Raw genomic sequence first — 21649 nt, 5'->3', positions numbered from 1 at the left:
ACTATACATGTAGAATTATTTTCTTCTGCTCACATTTATATAGCACAAGCTCAGCAGAAAAGTTCCCTTTAACAGTAAACATAGTGTTTTTCACTGTCTGTATTCCATTTATCTATATAAAATAGTTAAATGAAAGTTAACTTTACCTTAAAAAGGAATAACCGTATATCCTTTTATTGGAGTAAAATCCATGCTATTTTGGGTCTTGAACTGTCAAAGCGAAATCTTTTCTTCTGATTTTACATGTGATGTTTTTGATACTTATTATGTTGGTTCACGTTAGCAAGCCACAGGTGACACAGCAAAATCTACCTGCAATGTGTCCCACAGTAAGACACTGATTTTGGAAACTCAGGTAAAAATGAAAGAAAATTATTTTACCCATACTACCACTTTTTTTAATACTAAAAATCTTTACACATACTCCATTTAATTAGCTTCTCTTACCAGTTGCAATTTTGTTCGCATTACCAAATAATTTATTGGTTGTTTTTTTAAATTATGTGGGGTTTGAGGGTTTGTTTTGGGTTCCCCACCCCCACCCCCACCCCCACTGTATTTTAAATAGGATTTATAGGAAAATTAGTATTATGGGGGTAATCTTCCTTTAAGTGTTGTACAAGCAAGCGATGAAGGACAATCTGCTTTGAAATACTTTTCACACAGCTAGGACTCCTCATCTGTGTTGTTACAGATATTTAATTCCCTTCCACTGTTAGATCAGTTGTCATGAGTTTATGTATCTACTACAACACTGATAAGTACTTGATGCAAGGTAGATCAAGACTCACCTTGCATGGGATTTTGCTACAGTGGATAAAGCCATTGATTTTTTTTTTTTAATGATGAGTTTCTGTCAATCATTTTGACAGTGAACATTTTTTAATGCATCACAACAAAATGAAACTCAGGAACCATGTCCCAAAACAGGCCATGTAATGTTTGGGGTTTTTTTTTTTTCCAATGAACTAAGTTAGGTGGGTCCAGTTTTGAGGTTACTAAAAAGCCAAAAGACTTCCTTGGGACTTATGCCTAGGAAAACATTCTGCAGCTATTTTCATGGAATTTAATAGTCTTTCTCTTTTAACTCTTGAATAAAAAGGATTTGTCAACATTGTTAAGATCATGAAAATGGGAGTAAGGAGAGAACAGTGAGGGGGAAAAAAACCTCACAAACATACCACCGAGAAAGTAAATGAACTTCCACAGCACCTTATTAATAACTAGAGATCAAGGACTCCATGGGTTTGCAAGTTTGTGTGTCATCTTGTGTGCCTTTCGAACTTCATGGTTTTCCCTTAGTACTCTATTTCCTTATTCTTTTTTTTAATCAGTATTGCTAGGAGGCTAGAGTAACTTTGCAATTGGGAAGACAGCCTTCCTCTCAGGTACTTTCAGAATCTATTTCAACAAATCTTGGGTATCCCTCACATTACATACTGATTTCTAGGTACAGATGCATCATCTACAACTTATAGGCCTTTAATATGTGCAAAACCAGTGGGATTATAGATTGTATCTCTGTTAATTTCTCAAGATACCAGCTTCAGACTGAGCCTGTTGAATAGATATTAATTCAAACATCAAGCAAAGTGGCTTTGTCATATAAATTAGTCAGCCCTTTTTTACATTCAGAAAACCATTATGATGCAAAATACTGTCCATCACGCTGAGATTGACACTGAGGATGAAATGTTCTGTAAATTTATAGAGTAAGGACAGTGTAACTGTTCCAAGAAGTTACATCAGTATTGAGGTTTAACTGATAAGACTGTAAAATGATGAAACAACCCACAGCGAATAGTTCTGGGCAAATGCTGTGTAAAAGTGGTTACAAATCCCTTGAGGCAAATTTTATACATTGGCTTTCAAATTTTTGTTCCATATCTTCTTTATTTCCTATCCCATGTTCTATCTCTAGAACAAAAAAAAAAAAAAACACCAAAACTTTCAAACCTGAGGAATCTGCATTCATTTTTGCATAAGGAATCTAAAAAGGCCTTGATAAAAAATTGCAGAATAGTAAATTTCATATGAATCTAAAAAGAAAAATATGGCCATAAACAACATACTAGTATTCCAGTATTAAACTACAAAGATATTTTTAGTATTCTCTGCAATTCATGACTTTCCCATTAGAAAAGATCTTCATTGTCATTTATTATTTTGAAAATAATCAGAAATACTGCAACTTCAGGAGCATGTACAAATGTCTGGGACTACTGTGCATTCTCATCATTTCAATTTTGCTCCACAAAGGGGAAAAAAAAAATCATTTATTTAAACCCTTCAGCATCTTCTGATTGAGTCAGAATTTACTATAGTAACTGTCTTCTGATCCACTTGCAATTTCATTGCATATCTTAAAGAAAATATATGAATAAGACACCTGGCACTTTAGAGATGTTGATTTTGTTTAATTTCTTAAGTTAAATTTTTGTCTGGACCAAAATAACCTGATACTTCCAACAGAAGCAGGAAGGAGCTCAAAGAATTTTTAATTTATTTTATATATAATAACATATATTTAGTTCATAAGAATATTTCCATATTTATAGCCTTTCTGTCTGTACGCTCTTAAAAGGAAATAATCTCAATAATTCTACTGAAAGGTCAAGGAAAAAAAGATATTTATTCTACCATAGTTTAGCTTAAATAGTGGAAATGCTATCTTTAGAGTTTATAATGCAAGACAATTGCAAGCTGAGAAACTGCACTAGGCTTATCCAGAAATCTGGTTTTCTCTGTTACAAACACAGAGATGGTCCTTCCTTTTTTCCCCCCCCCCTATATCCAATGCCCTCTTTGAAAGCTGAAGGGTAGCCTCAGGGCACACAGTAGAGCAGGGACTAAACTCACTGTAACTATTCTGCATACCTGCACTCCCTTTCCAAGCATCAAATTCACTCAGGTTTCATGTTCACCCTGATGAACCCTGACAATGGAGATAATCCTATTTGCATTGTTATTTTCCATTACTTAATAATAAATGTCTCATTCCACAACTGAAACAGGAGTCTATTGATTCCTTTGTTTTGTTATTTGTGGGACAGTTCGCTCAAAGCACTAAATTATATTTATATAGTTCATACAGCTTTATTATTTGTGTATTTCATGACTTACATGAAATTAAATCAAAGATGTTCCCAGACAAATAGGAACCCCCAGTTTGGCTAATAGTAGCTAATGCTCACCAGAAAAACAGCGGACCAAGAGGACATGCAGACCTCTTTCACCAACAAGTCTCTACCCAGCGCTCACCACACAGCCCTTCTCTGCGTCCCTTCTATCTTTCCATTTTGTCTTAAGGCTAGAGCTGGCACCTTCTAATGGCAAGTAAGTGCTCCTGAAGCTAAGGATAAGGCAGTATTGGAAAATAGCAGGGAAGCAGCCCATGCTGATATCAAAAAGCTACAAAAAGCACCACAGCCTTGGGCAGGAGGCGTACAGAGCAAGCCCAGGCTTGCCTCGTGTTTAGCTGCTTTTGCCACTTAATTTGGAGAGGAACTGCAGGTTTTTAAGAAATGGGTCAGAAAAGCAGGGACACTGTTTTGGGAGTTGAATGGTTTAAATAAAATAGATGCTAGGGATCGCAGATATAGGATGTGACTCAAATTGCATAATGTCAAACGTGCATGTATATACGCAAGTGCTAGAAAAGCACTGACCCTTACTTGGCTGACACAGGTCCGTGTTTTAGAAATTAAAGAAAGACTATTAGAAATAAGTGATCAATCACCATTACTTTCTCCAGCTTGTCTTGCTCCTACCTGGAGTATTTAAGCCACATCATTATCTTGACAGCATGTAAAATTCCACAGTTTCCCCATATCACGTGTATTGAGAACAGGGCTATCTATCCCCCTTGTTCAGGAAGACAGAGTTGCTCATGACTTACATATTTGCTCTTTTGCTCCATATTTTTAACCAAAAGAGAAAGAAGGGGGAATATTGTTCTCAAAAGCTTATAGAGATGAGAACTGCCACACAGTGTCCAAACATGTTCGCTTGAACTACTTCTGTATCTCCAACAGCGGCCAGCGGATGCTGAGGAAAAGAGTACAAGAGAAAAAAGGACGGGATCTCCTTTCTTGCTTAATGCAGTCACATTTTTTCTGGGTATCAGTAGTTACACTTAAACTTTATCAGTGCTGCAGTGTAATATCTGTTCTCATATCGATGCTCTTCACGTGGAATCGTAACTGCTCGGATCCATTCTGTAAATCCCATGTTGCTAATAACGGATAGAGATTTGGTCTGGATCAAAGGGCAGCGATCAGGGGGTTTTCAACAGAAAGGTCTGACCCCGTCTTTGTTAACATAAACCAGCAACAATCCAGTAATCTGACACAGTATTTCATAAATCAAGAGCGAAATGCCTTCATTCCCTGCTGCATGCTAAACTCCTAGTGCCTGAACCCAAGGTGAAATCCTGGTCATATTGAATTTAATAACAATACTCCCATTGACTTCAAGGGGTCCAGATTTTCACTCCCTGAAGCCACAGGGTTTTTGAAACACTGGTTTTGGCATACAGAGAAAAGCAATAACAACTTCATATATTTGGCTTTTCTTTTACAGTAATTCTTGGCACAGTTATATGTATTTTCTTAGAATCAATTACAGTCTATTGTAATAATACTATTACGTGATAGATGTATTATTTCAAGTAATAGATAAAATCCCATACCTATTTATTGACAATGTGCTAAGTTAGGTACCTTTTAGGCAATTCTCCAGCTCAAAAGACCACGTGTTAACAGAGTGAACTCCAGACATCTCAATACCACAGGCTGTTATCATTTTGAATGTAAATGTACATATTAATCAGCTGATCACTAATCCCTGAAACCCCTAACTGCAATATTGGCAGATCTTCTTGAAAAGTATTTCCAAGCGTGCATGACTGTTGTTGCATTTACTTTAGGAATCATCCGTCACATAAATGGCTAGTTAGTAAAATGACCTAATTAACAGAGAAGTTAAATGGAGAAATAAATCTCAAGATCAAGACTATTGAACTGTTGTCATCCTTTCCCATCCAAAGCCACTAGAGAAAGGCTTACACTTGAGAAGTATTTTGAAAGCCTTTTACGTATGTGAAATGTGTACCATTTCATCCATTTTCTGTTATACCATATCGAACAATGTTTTCATTTATTGTATTAAAATGCATGCAGTACACTACAAAATACAGTTGTCAAAGTCTGAGCCCCATTTTCCTCTTGCTTTCTACTTGAAACACTTGGTTTGCCCTTTAAGATCATTTTGGTACATTAGCCAATTTTGAGAACTATTCTTGTGCGTGGTTTTGAACTATTTTATTAATTTATTATTGATCTGTACCTTTGGGACTTACAGATCTCTAGATCCATGTTTAAGTTCTGTTAATGTTTGTTCCAACTCTTCTGTGATATCTAATGACAGTGGCTATCCAGTGGGTATATGTGTATTTTAAACTCCCTCAGTTTTTTGACCAAGAGCGTTCTATAGAACACTTGAAATCAGTTTAACTTTTTAAGCTAAAACTAGGACTGCAATTGCTTCCATTTCCTCCTATGTTAATAAATGAGAGTATCTTGTTGAAAGAAGTAGGAAACAGATGGACACTTTCTCAAAGTGTGACGCTCAATGATTTCAGTGATAATGTGTGTGCGTGTGTATATATATATCTAGATCTATCTGAATAACAACATTTTTAACCTCTAATACTCCAACTACTATATATAGTAATCAATTTTTTTTTCTTTTTCACACATAAAAAGCTTAGACTTATTGGGGGAAAAAAATGACTAACAAGCTCACTCAGTCGGCTTATGGCAGAACCCAGAACCAAACCCTTTTCTCCCAAGTTTCAGTCCAAACCTCTGTGAACTGGAAAGCTGGGCAAGAACATAGTGTTCCCATTGAGCACCAGTAGTGAAAATCTCCCCCCACTCCAGAAATTCTATAAAAGCATAAAAGATGATAAATTTATCTTCTTAGACCTGAGCAGTTTATCTCTGATTTACCTCATAATGCATCAAACATATTAATGGTGTTTTAACTGACATGATGTAGGAGTTAGAATAACACTACCCAGCATTTACACCACTAATGGCTTCTTAATTACAAAACTGTTGTAGGCTTCATGGGTAGCTGCACCGTAATGCTCATGGCCCCTTTTATCCCACTTTAGCTTTTCAGTATTAATGACTGTTTTAGTCTCACCATTATTCTGTTCAGCTCTTTCTTTGACATTTTCTTGGTTACTTATTTTGAGTCTCTCAGTTACAGTGTTGATATTCATACTAATCGATCTCTTCTGGCATCTGCAGTTTCAGTTTGGAACTGATTCAGGAAAAGGCCACAAAATCATAACGCTACTATTTCTATATTTTTCTGCTATTTAGGATGCATATAACTCGATTTCTGAGCTTTTAAAGATGCATCTGTAAGGGCTCTCGCTGTCATTTTGAGGGAAAAAATATAAATCTCAAACCACATTTGTGTTCATACAAACAGTTCTGTTTCCTTCCTCTGTTTCCGTGAGCATACAGTATTTCTTCCTCATAACTGTGACAAAAGAAAGCTTCAAAGTTCAAAAGAAATAAAACTGAGATATTGGTTCCTCTGATTTAATATCTTGTATCTATCCTGTTTACTTTGTGGACCACTATCATCTGATATGGATATCATCCTTAAAACTCTATGGCCTGCTTATTCTCTCTCTCTCAATCTCTCCTTTTTCCATGATGTAAATCAGAAACATCTCAACCCAAGTGAAGTGAGTTACTCTTCTATAAAAGCATGATAACAATCACAAAATACAATAACCACCTCAAATATCTATTTCTTCTATTCAGGAAATAGATAAGATCACAGATAACACAGTATAACAAAAATTGGTAATTTGGCTAATAGCAGCATATTCAAATGCTTGAAACTAATAAGAGAAGAAAAATCAAGACAGTTTACCTTTGATCTTCCACACCAGCAGTATTCAGGAATAGGAACCAGCAATAAAAATATCTCAGCTGTCATATGTCTGAACAGGAGCAGAAAAAGGGCACAAATAAAGAGGACTTTTTTACTTAGCAAGGCCCAGACTATCAATAGAAATCAATCCTTTGCTTTCCCAATAAGAAATGGATTGAAAATCACCCCACTACAAGCATTAGCTCAAGGTAAGTAGCTGTGTCCAGTAGGTAAAATTGAACATGCTGTGGGTATCCAGCCCAACTTTGAAGGTCTGTGTATCTGCACATGGGTCAAAATACACCCAATAGTTCCCATAGCAAGCACTGATTTTCAACTTTTGTCATATCTCTTTGCTGCTATTTTGTTCTGTAATTACCTCAACTATGCATCAGACAAAGCGAACTTACTGCTCACCCTAAGAGATGCAAAAACATTTGTTTTCATTATTTGTACTTCTCTGCAGGGTTCTGGCTCTGCTTTTTGTGCTGCTGTGGCAAAGATTATAGTATTCTGCAGTGCCTCGCTCCTATAAAATAATCAAGGAGACTATATGAGGTGATAATTTATTGTTCTGATTCTTTGTGTCCACCAATGAATGCCTGCAAGGATGGAAAGTTCTCTGCTATTGATTTCAAGATCAAACCTATTGCAGATGAAATTCAGATCTTGCTCACTATCACCATTGATTGATTGCAAAATTTTCTTGGGGGTGTGTTTCCATCAAGTCATTGAATTCTGATAGATTGCAACTTTTCATTCAAGTCTAACCTTTTGTGTACGTCCTACTAGTGCGAATTGAGACCATACCGTACCAGCTTCCAACTGAAAGCAGCTGTAGGACAATTGTTTTAATGCTTAATGATTACCTTAGTATAAAAATAGAGATGGCATGGAAAAAAGTCAACCCAAAGGAAACTATACAAATGCCAATACTGTCTAAACAAAGAACTTTTGATAAGAGCAAGTCACACCAGAATAAGCCAAATCAGGTTCCTGGAGTGCCAGAGTGCATACTGGAGATTTTGTTATTTTGCCTGTAAGATGTGTAAGTTTGAGGATAGAGTGCACGTGTTTAAAAAGATACTTAAAATTTCTGATATCGCATGACTATATTTGCATACGAAATAGGCTGCCTACATGACTGGGAGGGGTTTGTTTAGATGACTGCTTAGATTTAAACTAAGAGGGTACCAATTCATTATCACAAAGCCTGAACAGAAACCTTCACTGCCAATTCAGCAGATTTTTTAAAAATGTATGAACTAAATACCAAAGCAAGAAGAGCTCATCTGGGTCTGTGTCAGCAGCAGAATTTGATGATAGCAGCAAACTATTCTTTTGGGGAAAGGAATTGTCTTTCTGTTTTCTGCAGAGCTCTCATCCTCAAGATAACGTAGGCCTTGCTATTTTAGAAGTCTTGGATAAGAGGAACAAGATATTTTTTCTTATTTTATTAAAGCAAATTCACATTAGTAGCACTAAAAAATACATTATATTTATGTTAACCTTGCTGACTTAGGCTAAAGAAATTCACTTTGTTTCTAATGCCTTGACATGGTTAAAGTCAGTCTAACAAAAAATTGCATTCTCTGTGGCAGCTGCATCTTTGCTTGAGCATTTTTGAAAACACTATTTTAATCATAGGTGTAGAAATTTGCATCCTGTCCAGAAGGGTCGGAAACAATAAACAAGCATATGGTTCCCACAGGGCTTCCTAGACAGGAATTTTTCAGTATCTGTACTCTGCTAATTCTTTAATATCTGTATTTACACATACATTTTTACTTCTCTCAGGTACCACTACAGGAAAATGCAGGAAACTTCAGAGAGATATTACAGCACATTTACTTCATTCAATTGAATCCAATACACCTTTAGTGCTCCCTAATAGAAATCAATCCATTTTGCTGACACCTGACTGCTACGAACAATATAACATGTTATTGTGGCTGTCATTTAACCATTCTACTTATAATGCTGCATGTCAAATGCTAAAAAATGCAGGTCTTCTTACAGAGATGGCATAACCTTCATGCAGGCTTCCCATTTAATTAAATGCAAAACTTGCACCCAGCTCTGTGTATGCACTCCCCTCTCCTATCAGCCCGGCAGCAGCTTGCTGAATGTAAAATTCTCCCCACAGTTGTTTCACTTGAAATTTGTATTCACGTAAAATGTTCGTTCTGTTGTAAATGTTGAAACTCCAGTTCCAGGGCATGAAGATCATTTTGGGTCTATTATATGCTTCCTGAATGCTTCTCTCACCATCCCTTCTAAGTCAATTTAGTGCCCATTAAAGGTGCCAGATTGACCAAGACTTACAGTTGCTCTTTATTCCCCAGAAGCTCCAGAAGAGGTAATGGCATTGCAAACTCCTACCTACAGGTGCCAAGCCATGTCCATCATGACCTGGTGGAAACTAAAGAAGTCGCTAGGGGTGGTTTATGTGGCATGAACACGGGATCATTAGTCTTCCTGCAGCTATGGCTATGATGTGTCAGCTGTACTGCAGACTGGAGTAAAACAATCCATTTTTAGCACACAGGCCATACAAACATAACTCTCTCTGTCATTTTGGACCAAGGCAGGCAACTCGGGAGCGAAAGGCTTTGTATTCTGTTACGAACTCTCTGAACCACCCTGGTCCCTGGGAGCAACCTTTGGCTCAGCTTTCCTCAATCATACAGCCTGGGAGAAGTGGTCAGCTGGGTCATTTATTGTAATGCCAGTTAGCTTTAACTAGGCTTCAGATGCGTAAAACATTAGCAGGCACTGCTTTGCTCAAGGGATTCACGGTTTATCCACAAGGTTTCGCTTTATAAACACGCAGAAGGGGTTGCAAATAGCTACTGCTGCAGTGAAAAATCTGCATATAGCAAATCGCTGTCACAGTCTGTATTGCTGAGAGAGATCTTTTGCAAATTACAGTGAATAAAACAAGCTTTTCTTAATGCAGGCTACTTCATCATCTGTTTTACACCAAAGCCTTCATGTTACGCCTCACATAGTTTATCCCCTCTTGCTGACAAAGAGAAACGACGAGAGGAGACAATTGCGTAGAGATGCTGCAACAGAACCAGATGGTCTGACTCTCCCAGGCCTTGGCATTATGTCTCTTTCTGTAACTTTGGTATTTTTGTCTTCCCCCACCCCTTTGGTCCCATCTGCACCCTCCTCCTCTGTCTTTTTGTCTGTCACATTACTTTTTAGTTCGGCTTCCCCAGGAAGAGATGCTTATGTTGTCATGTTCCTTACAGTGAACTGAACACAGTGGACAACGTGGCAGTATTTGACGGAAGGGCAGGACTCCTCTGAATTTCATGACAATATGTCTGAGTAGAGCAGAGATGCCCCATGACTGCCTCCTACTAAGGGAAAGTCTCTGCAATAAGCTCTCCCGTGAGCCCCCACGAGAGGGGTCTGTGCAGAGGGACCCCTGGGGCCATTCACAGGCACTTGAGGCGCATGGAAATACCCCCTAAAGGAGTGCACATGCTGTTGCTGCCGTAATGAGGACTCAGCTAGAAACCGTAAGAAACCAGACCTCAGCAGTCCTTGTGATCATCTCCCATGCACTTTGAAAACATTTTTACACAGCTTTTACCCTCCATGTTTTCCCTACTGCGTATTGCTGGCGATCCTTACATGTTTACCTGTCCATCGCCCAGCCAGGCGAGATCTCATCTCTTGTGTAGCTGTTGATCCTCTCCTGCAAGCCCCTTCTCATGCATCTGTCAAGAACAAGAGGCAGGTGAAAAAATGAACATGAGGCAGAGCAAAGGGAATTTCTTTCTCTTTGCTCTCATCCAGCATGTATCATAAAAAACCAAACCAAACCAAAACTATTATTCCATTGCTTTAACTGCCAGCCAGCACCAACTTCAGGGGGCAGGCACCTCTTTGCATCAGTTGATGATCTGGTAGTCAGACCAACAGCCATAAAAAGCCCCAAACTTTATTCTTAGTTTCAGCTGCAAAGAATGTTTTAACAGTAAAGCAATGAAACTATGTTGTTTGTGACTGTATGACAAATAGTTTCTATCAGAAAATCACTAGATTAATTTCCATCATTCAAAGTGCATTGCACTTAGCTATACTTCATGAATTAATTTGTTCATTTATTCAAATATATACTCTATATTTAAATTTAATTTCTATAATGTTCTGCCTTCATATGAATATTATTGTGCACCAAGGATAGGCTCTCTTTGAACTCTCTAGCCCTTACACTCAGATTTAAATTAGTGTTTTGCTTTTAATTCTTCCTCTGCTTTTACTGCTTTCAGGGAACAATAGGGAAGCCCTCTTGTAGTTAATTTACCACCTGAAGACATTAAATAAAAGTTGCAGGGCCTCATTTATTAAATCTCTCCATAAGATTGGAAACATCAGGCATCCAGTCAAGGTTGTGTTTTTATTAAATATATTCGTCAGTGAAATTAAAGCATTTATCCAAACAAATATAAGGGAATCCAACATAAAACAGCTTATTTACTGGTGATATAGTTTTAAGTGGGGTCGGTAGTGCTGACCTCCTATGCTTGTCCAAAGCACCTTATTATATTATTTTAATTTTCAATAACCATTATTTTACCAGGCTTTCTGGTAAGTTATCTGTTGTGTGGTTTTTTCCTTTATTTTCTACCTTTTACTAAAACATTTTGGCTCTCAGAGTAAAGCTAGGGGAAGAAAATAAACTTTCCCAGGCTCTGCATGGTCCAGTTTGCTCCAGGCTCTGCCGCTGACCCAAGACCATTTCCCACAGTGACCTCCACACTCAGCTTGTGAGGTCAGATGCTGTTTCAGGTGCATTTTCTGTCTTTCTGGGCAGAGCAGTCTCTTTGTTATCATGAAGAACAGAGACCGTATATCAAGCAGAAACTACATCAGCTGGAAGTTCCTTATTTACACACAATGTGAAGTTTATACTTCTTAATCCCCAGCACAGGATTTTTACATTCAGAAGTGTTTGCAGATGTCACTATTGTGGTTTTTAAGTGCATGATCACTCCTGTCCCCTACCTCATCAGCTCCTGCCTGCCGCTGATGACAAGAGGCCTGTTCGCATGAAGACTCGGGACTGCGATAAAGGCTCTTTGCCTGCAAAAGTCAGAAGATACATAATGAACAGAGCTGATTGACATGGAGAATTTTTGGTCTACATGAGATTTTGACATTTTGAAATTTGGTTCTCTTCTACTTCATAACGTATAATATTTTTAGATGTCCCACAAAACAGACGATCTGTACAACGTTCCTTTTGGAAACACGTTAACACACGGTTTCCAAAATGAATTTGTTCCCTTGAACCTCAGCAGCTGCTGACTGAAACAAAAATACTTAATAGTCAGTTTGAGTATAACCTTCACCTACAGAGAAACAAGCATAACAAGGAGATTGGGATAATAAAATTATGTTTACTTAAAAGGCTTTATTCCTTAAAATATCATTTGGCATAACATAACCTAACAGCATACTGTAGACTACTATTATGGTTGAATTGCCAAATGAATTGTGTCAATGTAAATTAAATACTGTTTTTACATATTTTTTTTTCCCCTTAGAAGAAATTTCCACCCTCTTCAAATTTTCCCACGAATTCAGAGGAGACATTTTTCAAAGGCATGGTTGTTATTGTTTATGAATTGTCAAAGTTTCCTGCGAAACACATCAAGATTTTCCCAACATCTCTTTTTTCAAGCTAAGCACGAGGAATATTGCTAAGCTCCTAATTCTATCATCTCAGATTCATCTCTCTGACAGAGTGGAGAATGGCTCCATAAGAAACAAGTGTTTTCCTAGATCACTGGATATACAGCAAATACCAAAGATCAAGTGGGCAATAATGTGTCTATCAGTCCCAAGGTATTTTTTTAATAGCATTGGCAATTAAACATTGGTACATACGAAAATTTCTGCCAGGCTAAGTATAACTTGAGATAAATGAGAGTAAACACTTACCCCCTTTGACTGAAGGTCAGTATAATGCAACCAGATCATTCCCTATCTCTCATGGGGATGAACAACATGTCCAGAAAACCCAGCCTGGATCAGATTTGTTTGCTACATGTCCAGTGACCTAGAATAAGTGTTATGTTTGCTTTCATAGAAGCACTCATCCGTGGGAACACTGCTACAGGAGTGAACGCTCCAGGTGTCATGATATTGATTTGACCAAGTCTCTTAAAGCAGAGTTAGGCCTTGCTCACACTCTCCTGGTAGATGAATAAATGCAATAAGCAGTGGAAGAAAGCCTTCAGGATGGGGACTCAAAACTCTGAATTTCAGCCACAGGGGAGGACAGTCAGACTCTGCCACTCATTTTGGTTATTAATGGGTCATCATTTTGCAGATGTATTGAACATGCACCTGCATAGAGCTAAGGGACATTACATGTGATAGAGGAGATTTTATACCACATAAATATACAAAAGCAGTGCTTAAAGAAACCTGAGTTGGAGAAAAACATGCAAAACAAACCCACTAATGTGGCATCTCTTCTTTGTTGGCTTGGCCATCTTTCATGGCTTGGCCTTATATAAAAGATTTTTTTCAACTTTATCTTTCTGGCTGATAAATTAGGCAGCTAGGCTGAAAGCCAGTGCTTTCTTGACTTCTGCACTATGAAAACTGATATTACATACACACCACCACACAAATATATATACATATAAACACATTCATATATGTTTATGCCATTAAAAAAACCCAAACCTTTAAAATTTTAACACAGACTATAAGAATATTACAATGAAAATTGTTGAAAGAAAAACAGATGTAAATAATGGTGTTTATGCAAACTCACGTAAGCTAACAAACTGATATTAATACAAACCTATATTTCATTTGCACCAAAGCCCTGCCAATATGGCATCTACAATGGAAAAAAAAACCCAAAACATTTAGTAGAAGAACTAGTAGTAGTAATAGTAGGTTAACCGCTTAGCATTGGTTTTGTTAATACAACAGTGGTTAATATCCTCCATACAATCCTCTTACAAACAAGTCTCAACTAGAAAGGATAATGGGACTGTAAAGATGTTTATAAGGAGTCTGAAGTACCAACATGGTCTTATTACAGTTATAATTTATTTGGTCATTACAGTTACATCTGTTCTACTATTGAACCTGTCCTTCTACATTTGGGCTCATTTATTTATGGCAACGATTTGTTGTGCCAAATTTGAGTTTAAAACCTAATCCTGAAACAACTCTGATTATAATTATTTTCATCCAAGTCCGGTAGATGTGCTTGGGGGCTTAAACACATACTGGATAAGTGCTCAATACCTTATGCTCTTCCAAGTAAAGACCAATGTTTTTGATTGTTTCTATGAAGCCCTCACATATATTGCATCTCTCAGAAAGAAAAAAAGAAAAAAAAAAAAAGACCTCATCTTTTCACTTTCCGGAGTGAACAGTAATTAAACTAAAAATTACTTAATTAGAATACTGTACCCCATATTTTTTGAAAACTAAACAAGCAAACATTATTTATATCAATTTTTACTACCAGTAATAACAAATTTCTAAACACTTTCAATGAATTAATGTTAATTCAGCTTTCCCGAATGTGAGCAAAAAAAAGAGAAATTATCTTCATGTGAATAGAACCATCACAATCCTACTCAGTAATACCAGCAATTTCATACTGATATGAATTTGTTTAAAAGGTGACCTAGACAATGAAGCAAGTATAATTAAATTGGAAACAGCTAATTCAATAAAGTACTGATGTCAAAAGTAATAATTGGAGGAAATTTTAGTGCAACACATCTGCAGAAAGGATCATTTTGGAATAATGATATACTTACGTAAAGAAATTTAAAATATAAAATATCTGACAATGGTTGATTGAAAAATAGTACTAAAAGTGGTTTTATTTTAATAGATTGCAAAACAAGTAAAAAAAAGAGAAACAAGATTGCTATCATTAGTATGAGTACTGGTTTCAATGGAACAAAGAAAGCCTATTGAATTTGATTTAAAAAATATGCTTTCTGGCTTGAAATGGTTAAGTACAATTAAGTTTCATCCAACTCAAGCATTAAAAAGAGTGCTTATGTTAAACTTATATTTTCCACAAGACAACTGTCACTGCATAGGCATTCAGTGAAAAGTATCAACCATTCCCACTATGCATGAGAAGGGAGAGAACTCAGCTAGCACATAAAGCTACATTTCATCTGCTCGCAATATGGAGGGTAAGCCTCTCAGCACGTCTTTCATTCGTTTCTGTAGAAAATCAAGACTAGCTTAATATCAATTCAGTATCTTGATCCTCTGGTCCAGTACGCTTACTGAGCTGAGGTCAGTATGGATAAAATATCCAGCTGAGCTCTACAGAAAAGGTCATGCAGAAGCAACTCTGCTCACTCTTTAACCATAAAGGTGAAGTTCACCTGTTCAGGACACAGTGCATTTTCAATAAACTTTCAACTGATCCAAGAAGGAGGAACAAGCTCCCACTTGACCTTCACTGATCTCATGCCATTCCAGTCCAAATGTAAGGTATGTGGCCTAAACCTTTCTTTTTATAAAAAAAAAAGGCAAGATAATTTGAAAAACAAACAATAAAAACTATCAAAATAAATTGCTGTCCTGCAGAAACAGCTGTCCCAGAGGGAAAATTGTGAGTGAAAGCATGAACAAATAAATCAGACTTTTGTACCTTTTGCTTATTGAGCAACGGTCCCACTTCTTGGGACCAATTTGTCCAATTTTGAAACACTACCAACAGTTTGCCCTGAAAAAATAAGCGACAGTCTCATATGTGAGCTCCTAACCATGTGCACATACATAGCAGAAACATTCCTCTAACACCATCCATTTCTTCCAGATAAGCTCCATTCCAAGCACTTTGCATTTGCTGCAGAAGCATTTGTCCTTCCCAACTGTGAGCACTGCCTAGACAGTCATGCCCCTTGTCTGCTCCAAGCGTGGGATTTCAGGCTGGAGGGAAGCATCCCGTGGGCAGATCCAGCTTCCTGGCTGCCACCTGGACCAGGAGGCTTTAATGCAGTTCTGGAAAGCAGTCAGGTATTGCAGCAGTATCACCATTAGGCGTTATGTGGAGGAGCCTATATCCTAACACATTAATTACTCTCCTTCAGTCTTTGACCTTAAGCCACAAACCACTCTGTTAACCTGTGAGATGGCCCTCCTCTGGATCTGTAACAAATTTCATCCCCAAACCCATTCTAAGCAAGTTTTTTTTCTGGCTTACTAAACCAGCTCCTTGACAGTGCTTATTCTCAGGTGACATTTCTGTATCTTTTAGTCAACAACCTGCACAGGTTTCTCAGCAGATTCCTGCTCCCCACACCTTGTTGTCTGCTCCATTTCTAGTCACCCTCTGCCTTTATAACAGGAAAGTAGGAAAAAGGGGTGAAAAAGCAGCAATTGGTGAAAAAACTATTTAAAAGTAGCTAAATTATCTGTCAAGAAAGATGTTACATATTTGACCTGTTCTAAGTTTGAACCATTGCATAAATTTATAGTCCCAGAAGATGAAAACAATGCACTATTCTAATCAAGGATCAGTATGAATTAGGGAAGGTAGATGAAGACTGGCGTAAACTATATAGAGCCCACAAACAAGCAGGTATCATTTACCTGTTTAAAAAGTAGGGAAACTGAGCTGGATTTTGGCTTGTGCATCGTAAGTAATAACACCATCTCGGGTTTGATGGCCGGCATCACTGGCAATGCAATAAGAGGAAGAAATACCACAGCTTGATTTTCAGTTCCCACACTGAGCTGAAACACTGGCAGTTAGAAAATCATTGATTGACTTGTCAGCTGAGCCAATTTGATCTGGAAGTCCCAGAGAAAGAAAAATATGTAAGCCCACAATGTCATTTTTTGCAGAGTTGCTTCTTCTGACTACAACCACACTTTAATTTGTCAGTCAGAGTCTCTCGGTCCCACATAGATCTTGTTTCCCTGGAGACAAGTCTTTTAAATAGCAGTTCAAAACACCAACCAGATTGGAAGAGGAATTCAATTAAAGAAAAAAACATCTTGTTGCAGTGGGAGTCTGTCCTAGTAAAAGCTTCTGGAACATGTATCTCTACTTTCCCTAGATGCATGTCTGGGCTTTTTTATTTATTTGTTTTTTCTTATCCACTTCATTATTGTAGGTATGGAAAAACAAAGTAAGATTTTAGCTGATAATTTGATTATACTGATGTTTGTTATTTTTTATTATTGGCTAATAACTAGAAGTATTACTATTTTTCAACCTTTATGTAATTTAAACCATTCACTTATTTGTCGATAATTTATTGACAATGGTTTTATTTGTATAATGTTGTTTCTGCTATTTCATTGAATGAGAAAGAGAAACTTTTAGAAGACAGCAAAAGTTAAAGAATAGTTAATTTTAGTGACACGCTTTTTAGACCAAACCCAGCTGAAGAATGCTGTTGGACTGGAATCATCTAGTCCAACATCAAGAGATGTTGGATCAAGAGATCCCCAACCCACATGACTCATTCTCAGAAATTCTCTGAAGTACGAGTTTTGAGAAAATTAGAGATTTCTTATCATGTGATGCAACTCAAACATAATTCTTTGTCTGCAAACACATAATTTCCATACATAGATACCATTCCCAATGACGTCTTTAAAGACAATTTTTTTTAATGAGGGAAAAGATGGATATGCACATGCTTGCAATACAGCTCCTTGGAATTTGAACACACATTAATAAAAACTCAATTTTTCACTTCCAGTCAGCTTTGCAGCGGTTACTGATGGAAAGACAACAGTAAATCACTTCCAGGCACTATTATTTGGAGCAATGATAAGCTGTTTCTAAAAGCTAAACTTCAATAGCTATAAAAGCAAGTGTAATTAAACGTCCGTTTTCTTCACACATTCAAGCACAATTCTCTCCTCTACCTGTAACATTAGCAAACTAAATTTGGTGTCAAATTCCCAAACAGATTTGCAATAAACACCTTACCCATCCCAAGAAATAGTGAAATAGAAAAGAACTGGAAAAAAAAGAAAATAAATAAATAAATAAATAAATAGTCTAACCCACTCTCTTTTCTTGCCCTGGCATTTGATTAGAGCATGTAGGATGTTCTACACTCCCACGGCTGGGCAACAAGTACAGTCTCTTGTGAGTGCTCACATCATAGCATAAAATCAGGTCTCCATATTGCTGAATGAAGACTTATTTGCACAAAGTAGTCTGGGGACTAAATAAGAACAAGGGTAAGCTTTTCCTTATGCCAGTCAGTCATGTAACACACTTCATACTTGTCTTTAAAGTCTTGCCAAATCTACCATCTCTTAACATTATAAAGGATCAGCATTGTTTGCTGTGGCACTTCGCTGCACATTTGGTGGCCAACACTCATTCTCACTGATGAGAAATGGGTCTAAAGAGACACAAAATATTCGGAGGATTCTCCCCTTCCTTGTACCGGTATAAAAATCAAGAAATAACTTCACCTTTGGGCTGACAGCCGCAGTGGATACTGATCAATATAGATCACAGTTTAGCATTGCAAAATTAGTGAAGTGTCAACTATTTCTTCTGCATTGCACCACAGCAGGTCACATGGTAAGGAAACATACTACCTTATCGGCTTTTAAATAATAGAAAGAAATAGTATTACATGACTTTATTAATGCCAATATTTACGGGAAGATGAGACATAAACATCTGTAAGGAGTGGTTTCCTTCAAAGATATTGGCAGGAGAACAGAAAAAAATTAGTACCTAATCTTGCAAAAAAATGTGTATTTAATGTCAGCTGAATAACTTTACATGGCTGGGCTACAGGTTTTTCAAATAAAATTTAGAGCACTGGAAGTTTAAAACTGCACAGTGCCTAGCACAAACCAAAGATACAGGTGAGGATTTAAATACTGTTCAGTTTGAATTGCTGAAATTAAGTATTTGATCTCTTGAAGTTAAGAGCATTTGACATTACTTAATACTGAAAAAAGGGTAGAATTATGACAATAGTTTTGTGCTAGACATTTAGTAGAGAACAACATCTATAATGCAAATAATTTCTGTCTAGTAATTGCAATACCATTATCATGTTTATAGCTTCAACACAAGTAGCGTAAGTTCACCCACACTTTGTAGCTGGAAGTTTATTAAATGTAAGATCAATAGATTAATAGGATCTGACTTCATTTAAAAATAATCTAATTATTCTTCACATGAATGCTTATCTCCAGAAACAGCATTTTTATGATTAAATTAGTTCTACTATTTTTATCATACAAAAGTATATCAAATTATTATTGAAAACATTAAACTTACTTCAAAGTATTTGGGTGGTGGGTTGTGCTTTGTTTTTAACTGAACATAAAAGATATAATATATCCTTTTGGTTAAGACCTTACAGATTTTCCAACAGGAGCAACAGTGAGGTACTCAGTAAATAACGGAGAAGATAACTAAAACTGGTGGGTCCTGATCTAACATAAGGCAAGAACTGCATGCTGTGACAGATCTCTCCAGTGAGCATAATGGGTTTCCAGAAAGCCTCCTCCAGCAAAACTGGTCTGAACCCCCATCTAGATAGGTTTGGTTCTTTATAATGTCTGTTTATTCATATTTCTTCTAACAACAAAAGCATGAGAATATATTAGGTCCTTATTAGAAGGACCTAGAGGTAAAAAGATTGAACACCTTAAAATCAGTAAGTGAAAGCAGCACGTATTTCCCAAGGCTCTCCCTGTCTGGATTCACTCCCTTCCTGTAGGCTTTGCATTGTCTAGGAAAAGAGACAGTGGCATAGCAACGTATTCAAAAGCAGCCACTGTCTTTAAAGTGATCTGCTGGGTTTAAGGCAAACGCAACACAACTGTAAACATTCCCAGGTTTGAAGTGGGACAGCAATGCTGGGAAATTCTGTTACTGCCCATTTTCTCATCTACTGTGGTCCCAGTGAAACATGCACAAAAAATACAAAAGCAAGAGATTAAGCTGGAATTCCTCCATTTAGATCTACACCTACTTGCTTGGATATTGCTACCTTCCACATGCAGAAGATATACAGCTTTCATTATGTCACTAGGAAAGCAACAACATGTTGATACTTGGTTCCAGAAATCCAAGCTCACCTCTGGTAGGTTTACATAAGGCGATAATTAATAAAACCAGCTGTAAGTTATTGTTCTTTGAAGCATGCTGGTTGACATAGTAGGATAATGCTTTGTAACACACTGGGCACAGAAACAAGGAATCAGGTGTAACAAAAAATATTTTCAGACCAACTCCTAGTTGAAGAACAGTACAATTTTTTTAAAGGTATATTTTTTATAGATATATATATAAAATCATAAAATGGAATAAAAATATGCCCTTCTAATATAAAACAATTTAAGGATATTACTTCAATTATACAGATTTATTATAGACTCAGGCTCCACCCTGTTCAGCTGAGGGAACAGCGCTGAAAAATGAGAAAGCACGTCGCCAAGAAGGGTGACCTGAATCAATGGATAGCCTGGAAGTCAAACTGGAATTGTTAAGCAAATAATTTTCATGCAAGGTTTCCTGTACAATCTTCAACTCACCAAGTTTAGATGCAGAAATCTATTCCTTTGGCCTTTATTCTCTGAAAATTCATGTGGCCTTGAAACTCAGTCGTAGCTCACCGAACCTCTGTGAGCTGAAATAGCATCAGGATCAGCATCTTTCCTCTAGCTGACTGCATAAGGAGCTGTTGAGAGAAGCACTCTCCCTCCTGGCAGTAATTCCTTTTGGAGTGCATTTATTCTTTCAAAGACGACACCAAAGAGACAGACAGTATATTATAGAGCTACAAAAAGAAGCGATCTGTCTTAATAGCTGGGAAAGTTGTGATCAAAAGCAAAAGCCTGATTTTTGTACCCTCCTCCAAAATTGTTTCGGTTATCTAACAGTGCAGGACAACCAAAATAGCTGATGTTATCAATTATTCCAACTTCATTTATAATATATATTTTTTAAAAATCAAGCTATCAGAAGAGGAAAAAATGAAGGGAGAGGGGACTAAATTGCATAAAACCTGAAGACAAAATCTCCTTTTATCATTACCTAAGCAGGTGATTTTTACAGGCTGAAAGAAGAAAATCCTAACAATTATAGTTTTTGATTATCCGTTTGTATTTTATATTCTGCTGTAACATTTTAAATTGCTAGAGTCATAATTTACACATCCTAGCTGTACTCAAAAGTGCTAGATGTAGCAATGTACAGATTTTTATATATATAAAAATAATAATTTTTCACCCAAAGAGTTTAAATAAATGCCGCACTCTATTTGGAAAGAAATGTTTAGTTATTTTTACCTTTAAAAAAAAAGATGGAAAAACTGTAAAACATTTAGTATTAAGAACAGCATCAACCATTTAGAATTAAAAAATTTACTAAGTACCACCACAAACAGTGCCAAAAAGAACCTTTCTTGTAATCTTCTTTGGAAACAAGAAAAAATTCTTCCTAATCTATGCAGGCTGAGGATCCATTGGGTGAAGAACAGTGTTAATTAATATTTTCAATTTTGGATGATCTTTACCAACCTGAACATCAGTGAGATTCAATTCTCACCTCCTTTGACACATTCTGGCATAATCTTTAAGCTGTTGAACAAACATGCCCTAAGACAAGTCCCGAGAGACGTCTGTTCAGGAAAGAATAATCTTTCTTTTATCAAAAGATGACTACAGT

The 21649-nt window shown here is 36.9% G+C and overlaps 1 long non-coding RNA gene across 1 annotated transcript in view; it reads right to left on the bottom strand.

Moving 5' to 3' along the window:
* Window positions 1-279: 279 nt before the first annotated feature.
* LOC143161508 (uncharacterized) overlaps window positions 280-21649 on the bottom strand; it is a 49160-nt gene continuing 27790 nt past the window's right edge. The window contains exons 3-6 of the long non-coding RNA XR_012995550.1: window positions 11983-12060; window positions 10614-10691; window positions 6958-7027; window positions 280-312 (exon numbers count right to left, since the gene is read on the bottom strand). This is a non-coding gene — a long non-coding RNA (uncharacterized LOC143161508). The remainder of the gene's footprint in view (window positions 313-6957; window positions 7028-10613; window positions 10692-11982; window positions 12061-21649) is intronic.

Source organism: Aptenodytes patagonicus, chromosome 6 (assembly GCF_965638725.1).
Source record: "Aptenodytes patagonicus chromosome 6, bAptPat1.pri.cur, whole genome shotgun sequence".
NCBI classification, from domain to species: domain Eukaryota; kingdom Metazoa; phylum Chordata; class Aves; order Sphenisciformes; family Spheniscidae; genus Aptenodytes; species Aptenodytes patagonicus.
The sequence above is the reverse complement of the archived record's forward strand: the minus strand, read 5'-3'. Positions and strand labels throughout refer to the sequence as shown.